At 42.5% G+C, this 11434-nt stretch overlaps 1 pseudogene; it reads left to right on the top strand.

The window, feature by feature from the left end:
• The first annotated feature begins 4895 nt into the window (after positions 1–4895).
• On the top strand, positions 4896–5014 carry LOC134937879 (5S ribosomal RNA; annotated as a pseudogene).
• The last annotated feature ends 6420 nt before the right edge of the window (positions 5015–11434 follow it).

Genomic DNA, 11434 nt, shown 5'->3' with positions numbered 1-11434 from the left:
AGTTTTATGTGAACACCAATGAGAGTGCACCTATTTAGGAATGTTGAAATTTAGGACCGACAGAAAAGTTATTGAAGAAGAATCGTGGAAATGTGTGGATCTGCTTTTCACGTTAGATCCGATTCCAAAATTCCCACTCACGTGGTGCAAAGTACCGGAAATCGTGAATGAGAGTCCACGAAAATTGGTGATCTAAAGAAGATGAAGTTGTCAAAAATGGCACTGTTAATTACAGTCAAAGAAATCCCTGACTGCTTGTATATTATGGTTTGTCCAAACAGACAGTAATTGACAAGGAATACTGAATAAACAAGGTGAATACGAAGTCACGCTATTAACACAATTATTTGAATCTCAAGAGGAGGTTTGGAGTCTGTCAAATTATGTGCTAACATGTCAAATTCACCCAAAACTGCACACATATATATCTGTTATCCATATGCATTAACTGATAAGTCATAGGATATTAGCCTTCAGACAGGATGTTAAATGCTTAACACATGATAGGTATATGCTATTTATATTCATACATATGTTTGCTGAGGAGGCAGAAAATAGGAAGAGATAAGAGCAAACACACTCTGAAAAATAACAGGTATATGTTAATCATATGCATTAACTGGTGAAACCTGGGATATTTGCTGCTAGATTTCAAACACAGGGCTAGATGCTAAATATATAATAATAGAGACCCCTGATCGGTTACCACTGTAATACACATTAAATGTGAGATAATCTAAAGCAGTTCTGCTGAGGTTTGCAGTGGAGGTTGCTATCCGTGGCATACAGCCACAGGATAGTGGGGCTTACGGTTTCACCAGGGAGATAAGAAAGCCAAAAAGAGCAAGAAGATAGATGTGGCTGATGCCAAGATGAGGTTGTGTCGACGAGACCCCCTTTCTGGATGCGGAAGACGCGTTTCGCCCTAAGGCTTGTTCACTTCCGGGTTCCGTATAGTCCGGTGTGGGGAGCGGTCTTTTATGTCCGCCAAAGGTAGAGCTGTCCAATCCGGAGGTGTCGTGTGACAGATGTAATCTGCCCGTGTGGGCGGTTGCTAGGAGACCGCAATAGTAACGACTGATCCTGAAGGTAATCACACATCGCGAGATCGCCCGTGTGAGCGGTTGCTAGGAGACCGCAATAGTGACGACAGATCCGGAAGGCTGAAGGTAATCAAACGTCGCGAGATCGCGGACGCCATATTGGATGTGGGAATAATAACAGTTGTAGTTACTGTTTGTGTGGGCGGTTGCTAAGAGACTGCAGTGGCGGAGCTGTAACAACATGCCCGGAGGACTGAGAGCAAAATAAAGTCGTGAAATCCCCATTATGGATTTGGGAATAATGTGACATAAGTTGATGGCAAGTGCCTAAATTAATGAAGTTAAAATGCTTAGCTGTAAAAGTAAAAAAGTTGCAATTTGATGGTAATGGGAACGACATGATTAAAGAAAAAGTATATATGAAACTTGCATGGGGGATAAAATAGACGTGCCTGAGACGAGCAATAGTGAGTGGATGGTGAATGTAGGAGTTGGAGGATCACGAGATAGTGAATGCCATATTAGAGGTGGGATTGGTGTGATTTGGGAAAAGACATTATTGCTGTATTAGAACATTGGAAAAAGTGTACAGTGAACAAGAAAACAACACAACATTACATTGGGGTGGGAGGTATGTATGCCTGGATTGCTGTTAGTGCGGGGGGGCCGAGGAAGTAGGTGGGGGATTGGAAGGGGAGGGAAGAAGGGTGTAGGTTCGTAGGGGAGTGGTTTAGGGGGGTGGGGGGGGGGGTTGTATTGTAGGAAATGGAGGAGAGGGATATGAGGGGGGGTTTTTTTTTTTTGGGGGGGGGGGGTTTGGCGGGGTGGGGGGGGGGGGGGAGGGGGAATGGTTTTGTGGTGGTTATGACAGTTGGGAGATAGGGGTGGGGAGCTGATGTGTGGAGTGAGAAGTGTTAATGGTGAGGGTTGATTGGTGTTGTGGGGGAGGGGGAGTGAAACCCGTAGGTATATGTAAGAAAATGGGGAGTGGGGCAGTATGGGGGGGTGTGTGGAGGGTGAGTAGTGGATGGTTGTGAAAAGTTATAAATGTATAAGGAAGAGATGTGACATAGTGTCAAAGTGTATTGTAGATGTAACTCAAGGTAAAAAGATTTTTTTGTTATATAATAAAATAAAATGAAATTAAAATATACATGCAAAGAAAGTGCATGTGTGCGGGTAAGCTACTAGGATAAAATTGGATAAAAATGTGGTTATTATTCTAAAGAATGTAAATGACAGGTGAAAAACAGGTGAGACATTCTTTACAGAAAAACTCCGTAATTGATGGTCTCATTGAGACCGAAAGGTTTCAGGCTGTTTAAGCGGAAGATCCATTCACTCTCCTTTTTGAATAGTTCTCTGGTTATGTCTCCTCCCCGTATTCCAAGATGTACTCGATCTAAGCAGAAGGTCTTGAACCCTTTGATGGATCCTTTGTGGACAAAGTTGAAATGTCTCGCTACTGATGTAAGCTGTTTCATTCGGTTAAGATCTCTGGAGGCATTGCGGATGTTGCCAAGATGTTCTAATATTCTTTCCTTCCATTTGCGTGTAGTCATGCCTACATACTTTAGATTACACTCACAAGTTATGCAATATATCACCGCCTGCGTGTTACAGTTAAAAAAGTGTTGTAACTTGACCAGCTGGTCAAACCTGTCAATGACCGTGTTGGTTTGCAGGATTTGAGGGCATGATTTGCAATGGCCGCAAGGGAAGGAACCTGTGATAGAAGGTTTTTTGGTATTTGAGGAAATCAAATGGCTGTGCACTAGATGGTCTTTCATATTTTTTGATCTGCGCCAGCTCATTTGTAGTGGAGAGTCAAAGAGGGGTGCCAATTCTGGGTCCAGTTGTAAGATGGGGAGATGTCTGGTTATTGCTCCCTTCAGCTTCCTCCATTCAGGACAAAAAGTTCCAATGAAGCGAACGGTATCTTCCTGCTCAGTACTCTTACTTTTCTTGCCAAAAATCAGACTCTCTCTCCTGGTTGCTGCAGTGGCAGTGTATGCCCGTTTGAGTGAGCGTCTGCTGTAGCCTCTATCTAGGAGACGGTTAGTAAGTTCCAAACTCTTGGTTTTGAAAGTGGAATCTTCTGAGCAGTTACGTCTCAGGCGTAAGTATTCCCCTTTGGGGATGTTTTCCACGGTGGGCGGAAAATGAGAGCTTGTTTGGTGAAGGAGACAATGTAATGTTGTGTTGTTTTCTTGTTCACTGTACACTTTTTCCAATGTTCTAATACAGCAATAATGTCTTTTCCCAAATCACACCAATCCCACCTCTAATATGGCATTCACTATCTCGTGATCCTCCAACTCCTACATTCACCATCCACTCACTATTGCTCGTCTCAGGCACGTCTATTTTATCCCCCATGCAAGTTTCATATATACTTTTTCTTTAATCATGTCGTTCCCATTACCATCAAATTGCAACTTTTTTACTTTTACAGCTAAGCATTTTAACTTCATTAATTTAGGCACTTGCCATCAACTTATGTCACATTATTCCCAAATCCATAATGGGGATTTCACGACTTTATTTTGCTCTCAGTCCTCCGGGCATGTTGTTACAGCTCCGCCACTGCAGTCTCTTAGCAACCGCCCACACAAACAGTAACTACAACTGTTATTATTCCCACATCCAATATGGCGTCCGCGATCTCGCGACGTTTGATTACCTTCAGCCTTCCGGATCTGTCGTCACTATTGCGGTCTCCTAGCAACCGCTCACACGGGCGATCTCGCGATGTGTGATTACCTTCAGGATCAGTCGTTACTATTGCGGTCTCCTAGCAACCGCCCACACGGGCAGATTACATCTGTCACACGACACCTCCGGATTGGACAGCTCTACCTTTGGCGGACATAAAAGACCGCTCCCCACACCGGACTATACGGAACCCGGAAGTGAACAAGCCTTAGGGCGAAACGCGTCTTCCGCATCCAGAAAGGGGGTCTCGTCGACACAACCTCATCTTGGCATCAGCCACATCTATCTTCTTGCTCTTTTTGGCTTTCTTATCTCCCTGGTGAAACCGTAAGCCCCACTATCCTGTGGCTGTATGCCACGGATAGCAACCTCCACTGCAAACCTCAGCAGAACTGCTTTAGATTATCTCACATTTAATGTGTATTACAGTGGTAACCGATCAGGGGTCTCTATTATTATATATTTAGCATCTAGCCCTGTGTTTGAAATCTAGCAGCAAATATCCCAGGTTTCACCAGTTAATGCATATGATTAACATATACCTGTTATTTTTCAGAGTGTGTTTGCTCTTATCTCTTCCTATTTTCTGCCTCCTCAGCAAACATATGTATGAATATAAATAGCATATACCTATCATGTGTTAAGCATTTAACATCCTGTCTGAAGGCTAATATCCTATGACTTATCAGTTAATGCATATGGATAACAGATATATATGTGTGCAGTTTTGGGTGAATTTGACATGTTAGCACATAATTTGACAGACTCCAAACCTCCTCTTGAGATTCAAATAATTGTGTTAATAGCGTGACTTCGTATTCACCTTGTTTATTCAGTATTCCTTGTCAATTACTGTCTGTTTGGACAAACCATAATATACAAGCAGTCAGGGATTTCTTTGACTGTAATTAACAGTGCCATTTTTGACAACTTCATCTTCTTTAGATCACCAATTTTCGTGGACTCTCATTCACGATTTCCGGTACTTTGCACCACGTGAGTGTGAATTTTGGAATCGGATCTAACGTGAAAAGCAGATCCACACATTTCCACGATTCTTCTTCAATAACTTTTCTGTCGGTCCTAAATTTCAACATTCCTAAATAGGTGCACTCTCATTGGTGTTCACATAAAACTCTCTACTACCATACCACGTTGCCAGCGCCCGATCTCGTCTGATCTTGGAAGCTAAACAGCGTTGGGCCAGGTCAGTATCAGGAAGGGAGACCACCTGTGAATACCTGGTGTTGTAGATTAGGATTTTCCTCACTTATGTGATAGCAACACCAACAGCAGTATCACCACTTTTTTCTATCCAGTAATCTCTAAGACCTATGGTCACTGGCACTGCCGTGATGCTCATTTCATTTTTCTCCATTTTTCATTGTCTCGAATCCAGATAGGTGCATGCCAATTTTCTGTATTGCATTTAGAGGAGTGACTTCTGATCATTACCCTAATCTCCTATAAGCCAAAGAGTATAGCCTGATATATTTTCGTGTCTTGACCACCCCGTGGTTCCATTAATACAGCAAGTCTGTACTGGTCAAGGGGAACGGGTGTACGACCAATTAATGTCTACAACCCTACCACACACTCTTTACCGATAAGAGACCAGAACATTTTATTTATCAAGATGCCTTCTATCTTGCATTTAGAAGGATAGATCTCAGGGAAGAACTTTATATCGTAAAAAGCTAATAAAAGTTATGTTTTAAATATTTCATCTCAATTATCATATCAAATTTACTTCTTCTACAAGAGTGCGCCCACACAAGAGCCTTCTTTTTTCTCCCCATTTTCCAAAGTTTGCATACTTTCTGGCTCTGGGTGCACCACCAACGAGGACAGAATTAACATTTATACGTATATATTTGTATACACAATATTGAAAGGGCTATTTTTGCCCCTTCTCTCCCTTATTTATTAAGGGTAAAAAATATACTGTCCAAATTTGGTTTCTTTTTCCTAATTTTAGCATTATTCTTACTCAGTCAATCCGGTGCCGGATCGCCCTAGGTTTCTATACAGTATTTTCTACTGTTGCAAAAACAGTCTCTGATCCTTGGCACGGTCTTTCATTACTATCTCACTATATGATAACGTCTTCCTTCCCGGATCTGTCCATTTTAGCAGTAACATTTCCACTCAATCTTTTGTAACAGTCTTTATTATGACCACTTTTTCACTTAAAGCGGAGCTAACAAAACGACAAAACCCGGAGACTTTTGGTGATTTCTTCTCAGAAAACTTTGAAGAATCCCCCACTGACTCTGACTGGAAGACTACTTTTTCGAGATTACAAAAAAGTTTGCAGAAAAGGACTCGCCTATCGTGGGACGTTACCACATTACAGAACTACATCAAACACAAGATCGTGCCCCGGGGGTTGAGACCCAAAATATTCCCCTCTTTTCCACTGGCTACGGAGAATTTGAAGACAGAGTGGGAGGCAGCACTCTTGAAGTGCTCCCACGAGTTATTACATCTTCTGGTCAAACATGACACACTACTCATAGATCAAGTGGAAAAAGAAATAGAGGAATTGGGTCATAACTTAGAAATTTGGGAAAAAGATTTGTCTTTTCAGACAGCTTTTGAGAAACACCAAAAAGAACTAAAACTATATGAACAAACAATAGTAGATCGTAAGCGGAACAAATTTATCAGGGACAAACGAGATTTCTCACGTGGGGACATCTTCAGGTGGAATTCCATACCCCAGAGCAGGAATCGAAGACAGAGGGACGACTCGACTTTCTCAGAATTCGAATCCTCTAATAGTGGAGATTCATCCAGTGAAACTTCAGACAACGCCAGATTCAATCAAGGAGAAGGAGAATTTTCCCCACGTTTTTTAGGCCAGGGTTCGAAACAAAGAGGCCGGGACAAAAATCAAGGAAAACCCGGCGGGGGGGAAAGAAGAGGCGACAGACGCAACCCCGATTGGGACACATCGAAGACCGCCAGGTATCCGGCCCGACAGAGGAAGACCTTACGATAACTCACCCGTCTTCATCCTCCTTACAGGTCATAAACCTATCTGGTAGATCCCTCTCACCTGCACACATGGATGTTTTGGCCAAAGGCCTTTCTTTCTCACCCTCTAGATCATTCAACAGATTTTCCTGGGAGAAAGATCTTAGATTATTTGGCAGAAAACTCCTTCTAAAAAAGTTCTTTGCAAAACACCGTACAATACATGACAGTGATAGTGTCACAGATTTATCCCCTGACGAACTTCAAACAGTCCAAGCCCTGGAGGACCTATTAGTGGAATCAAACACACTAGATAGCATTCCTTGCCGACCCAAATGTAAACCCAAGTCTTCATTTTTCCCACCCGACAATACCAGCCCGGAAATTAGGGTGTTTCTTAACAGGGTGTCGAAAGAATTTGACGATATTTACGTCCGAATTAAAACTACCCATCAATATCCATCTAGAAATCTCAACTTCCAAGAAAGGAAAGCATTACGTGAGATGGAAACATGGCGAGACGTAATTATCAAACCTTCGGACAAGGGTGGCAACATTGTTTTATGGCCGTTAGAGATGTATATCACGGAAGCACATAGACAATTGTTCAACCCCCTTTGCTATCAAAAACTTCTCAACGACCCCACTAAAAGGTTCCAAAAAGCCTATACCTCTTTGATACAAGAGGCTGCCACACAGGGAACCATTACAAAACAAGAAGCAGCATATCTGACTGTCCAAAATCCAAGAACTCCGACTTTTTATCTTCTACCGAAGATTCATAAAGACATCCAGGTGCCACCAGGTAGACCGATAATGTCGGGTAATGGAGGACTTCTGGAACAGCCGAGTCGATTTCTAGATTTACACCTACGTGATTTCGTTCTTGACTTACCATCTTATTTACAAGATACTGCCGACCTACTGCGAAAGATTCACGACATCCATTTTGAGGATGACTTCCTTCTAGTGACCCTAGATGTTGAGGCACTTTACTCTAGTATCAACCATCATCAAGGTTTGTCTGCAGCCAAATTCTTTTTGGACCAAATTGGTTCTAATGACTTCTCTGATTTTCTTTTACAGTTACTCACTTTTGTTCTCTCCAAAAATTATTTTGTTTTTCAAGACCAATTTTTCTTACAAATTAGGGGAACTGCTATGGGGGCAGCATGTGCACCTACATATGCAAATCTCTTTTTAGGGTGGTGGGAGCACTTTCACGTGTTCAACACCCGTAATGAAAAATACACGACACACATAATACTGTGGCTAAGATACATCGATGATGTCTTTTTGATTTGGAATGGAAATAAGAGCCTGCTCTTGGAGTTCATTCAGATTCTTAATCAAAATGAACTCAACATTACTCTGACACACTTCATCAGCCCAACAAGAGTACCATTCTTAGATCTTAGTATTTACAAATCCAATGCAGGCTTCCTAGAAACGGAATTATTTCGCAAGGAGACTGCAACTAACAGTCTCCTTCACCAAACAAGCTCTCATTTTCCGCCCACCGTGGAAAACATCCCCAAAGGGGAATACTTACGCCTGAGACGTAACTGCTCAGAAGATTCCACTTTCAAAACCAAGAGTTTGGAACTTACTAACCGTCTCCTAGATAGAGGCTACAGCAGACGCTCACTCAAACGGGCATACACTGCCACTGCAGCAACCAGGAGAGAGAGTCTGATTTTTGGCAAGAAAAGTAAGAGTACTGAGCAGGAAGATACCGTTCGCTTCATTGGAACTTTTTGTCCTGAATGGAGGAAGCTGAAGGGAGCAATAACCAGACATCTCCCCATCTTACAACTGGACCCAGAATTGGCACCCCTCTTTGACTCTCCACTACAAATGAGCTGGCGCAGATCAAAAAATATGAAAGACCATCTAGTGCACAGCCATTTGATTTCCTCAAATACCAAAAAACCTTCTATCACAGGTTCCTTCCCTTGCGGCCATTGCAAATCATGCCCTCAAATCCTGCAAACCAACACGGTCATTGACAGGTTTGACCAGCTGGTCAAGTTACAACACTTTTTTAACTGTAACACGCAGGCGGTGATATATTGCATAACTTGTGAGTGTAATCTAAAGTATGTAGGCATGACTACACGCAAATGGAAGGAAAGAATATTAGAACATCTTGGCAACATCCGCAATGCCTCCAGAGATCTTAACCGAATGAAACAGCTTACATCAGTAGCGAGACATTTCAACTTTGTCCACAAAGGATCCATCAAAGGGTTCAAGACCTTCTGCTTAGATCGAGTACATCTTGGAATACGGGGAGGAGACATAACCAGAGAACTATTCAAAAAGGAGAGTGAATGGATCTTCCGCTTAAACAGCCTGAAACCTTTCGGTCTCAATGAGACCATCAATTACGGAGTTTTTCTGTAAAGAATGTCTCACCTGTTTTTCACCTGTCATTTACATTCTTTAGAATAATAACCACATTTTTATCCAATTTTATCCTAGTAGCTTACCCTCACACATGCACTTTCTTTGCATGTATATTTTAATTTCATTTTATTTTATTATATAACAAAAAAATCTTTTTACCTTGAGTTACATCTACAATACACTTTGACACTATGTCACATCTCTTCCTTATAAATTTATAACTTTTCACAACCATCCACTACTCACCCTCCACACACCCCCCCATACTGCCCCACTCCCCATTTTCTTACATATACCTACGGGTTTCACTCCCCCTCCCCCACAACACCAATCTACCCTCACCATTAACACTTCTCACTCCACACATCAGCTCCCCACCCCTATCTCCCAACTGTCATAACCACCACAAAACCATTCCCCCTCCCCCCCCCCACCCCCGCCAAACCCCCCCCCCAAACCCCCCCCCCCCCTCATATCCCTCTCCTCCATTTCCTACAATACAACCCCCCCCCCTAACCACTCCCCTACTAACCTACACCCTTCTACCCTCCCCTTCCAATCCCCCACCTACTTCCTCGGCCCCCCCGCACTAACAGCAATCCAGGCATACATACCTCCCACCCCAATGTAATGTTGTGTTGTTTTCTTGTTCACTGTACACTTTTTCCACTGTTCTAATACAGCAATAATGTCTTTTCCCAAATCACACCAATCCCACCTCTAATATGGCATTCACTATCTCGTGATCCTCCAACTCCTACATTCACCATCCACTCACTATTGCTCGTCTCAGGCACGTCTATTTTATCCCCCATGCAAGTTTCATATATACTTTTTCTTTAATCATGTCGTTCCCATTACCATCAAATTGCAACTTTTTTACTTTTACAGCTAAGCATTTTAACTTCATTAATTTAGGCACTTGCCATCAACTTATGTCACATTATTCCCAAATCCATAATGGGGATTTCACGACTTTATTTTGCTCTCAGTCCTCCGGGCATGTTGTTACAGCTCCGCCACTGCAGTCTCTTAGCAACCGCCCACACAAACAGTAACTACAACTGTTATTATTCCCACATCCAATATGGCGTCCGCGATCTCGCGACGTTTGATTACCTTCAGCCTTCCGGATCTGTCGTCACTATTGCGGTCTCCTAGCAACCGCTCACACGGGCGATCTCGCGATGTGTGATTACCTTCAGGATCAGTCGTTACTATTGCGGTCTCCTAGCAACCGCCCACACGGGCAGATTACATCTGTCACACGACACCTCCGGATTGGACAGCTCTACCTTTGGCGGACATAAAAGACCGCTCCCCACACCGGACTATACGGAACCCGGAAGTGAACAAGCCTTAGGGCGAAACGCGTCTTCCGCATCCAGAAAGGGGGTCTCGTCGACACAACCTCATCTTGGCATCAGCCACATCTATCTTCTTGCTCTTTTTGGCTTTCTTATCTCCCTGGTGAAACCGTAAGCCCCACTATCCTGTGGCTGTATGCCACGGATAGCAACCTCCACTGCAAACCTCAGCAGAACTGCTTTAGATTATCTCACATTTAATGTGTATTACAGTGGTAACCGATCAGGGGTCTCTATTATTATATATTTAGCATCTAGCCCTGTGTTTGAAATCTAGCAGCAAATATCCCAGGTTTCACCAGTTAATGCATATGATTAACATATACCTGTTATTTTTCAGAGTGTGTTTGCTCTTATCTCTTCCTATTTTCTGCCTCCTCAGCAAACATATGTATGAATATAAATAGCATATACCTATCATGTGTTAAGCATTTAACATCCTGTCTGAAGGCTAATATCCTATGACTTATCAGTTAATGCATATGGATAACAGATATATATGTGTGCAGTTTTGGGTGAATTTGACATGTTAGCACATAATTTGACAGACTCCAAACCTCCTCTTGAGATTCAAATAATTGTGTTAATAGCGTGACTTCGTATTCACCTTGTTTATTCAGTATTCCTTGTCAATTACTGTCTGTTTGGACAAACCATAATATACAAGCAGTCAGGGATTTCTTTGACTGTAATTAACAGTGCCATTTTTGACAACTTCATCTTCTTTAGATCACCAATTTTCGTGGACTCTCATTCACGATTTCCGGTACTTTGCACCACGTGAGTGGGAATTTTGGAATCGGATCTAACGTGAAAAGCAGATCCACACATTTCCACGATTCTTCTTCAATAACTTTTCTGTCGGTCCTAAATTTCAACATTCCTAAATAGGTGCACTCTCATTGGTGTTCACATAAAACT

The sequence above is a fragment of the Pseudophryne corroboree genome, chromosome 6, assembly GCF_028390025.1.
Source record: "Pseudophryne corroboree isolate aPseCor3 chromosome 6, aPseCor3.hap2, whole genome shotgun sequence".
NCBI lineage: Eukaryota > Metazoa > Chordata > Amphibia > Anura > Myobatrachidae > Pseudophryne > Pseudophryne corroboree.
This window is presented reverse-complemented; position numbering and strand designations above follow the sequence as displayed.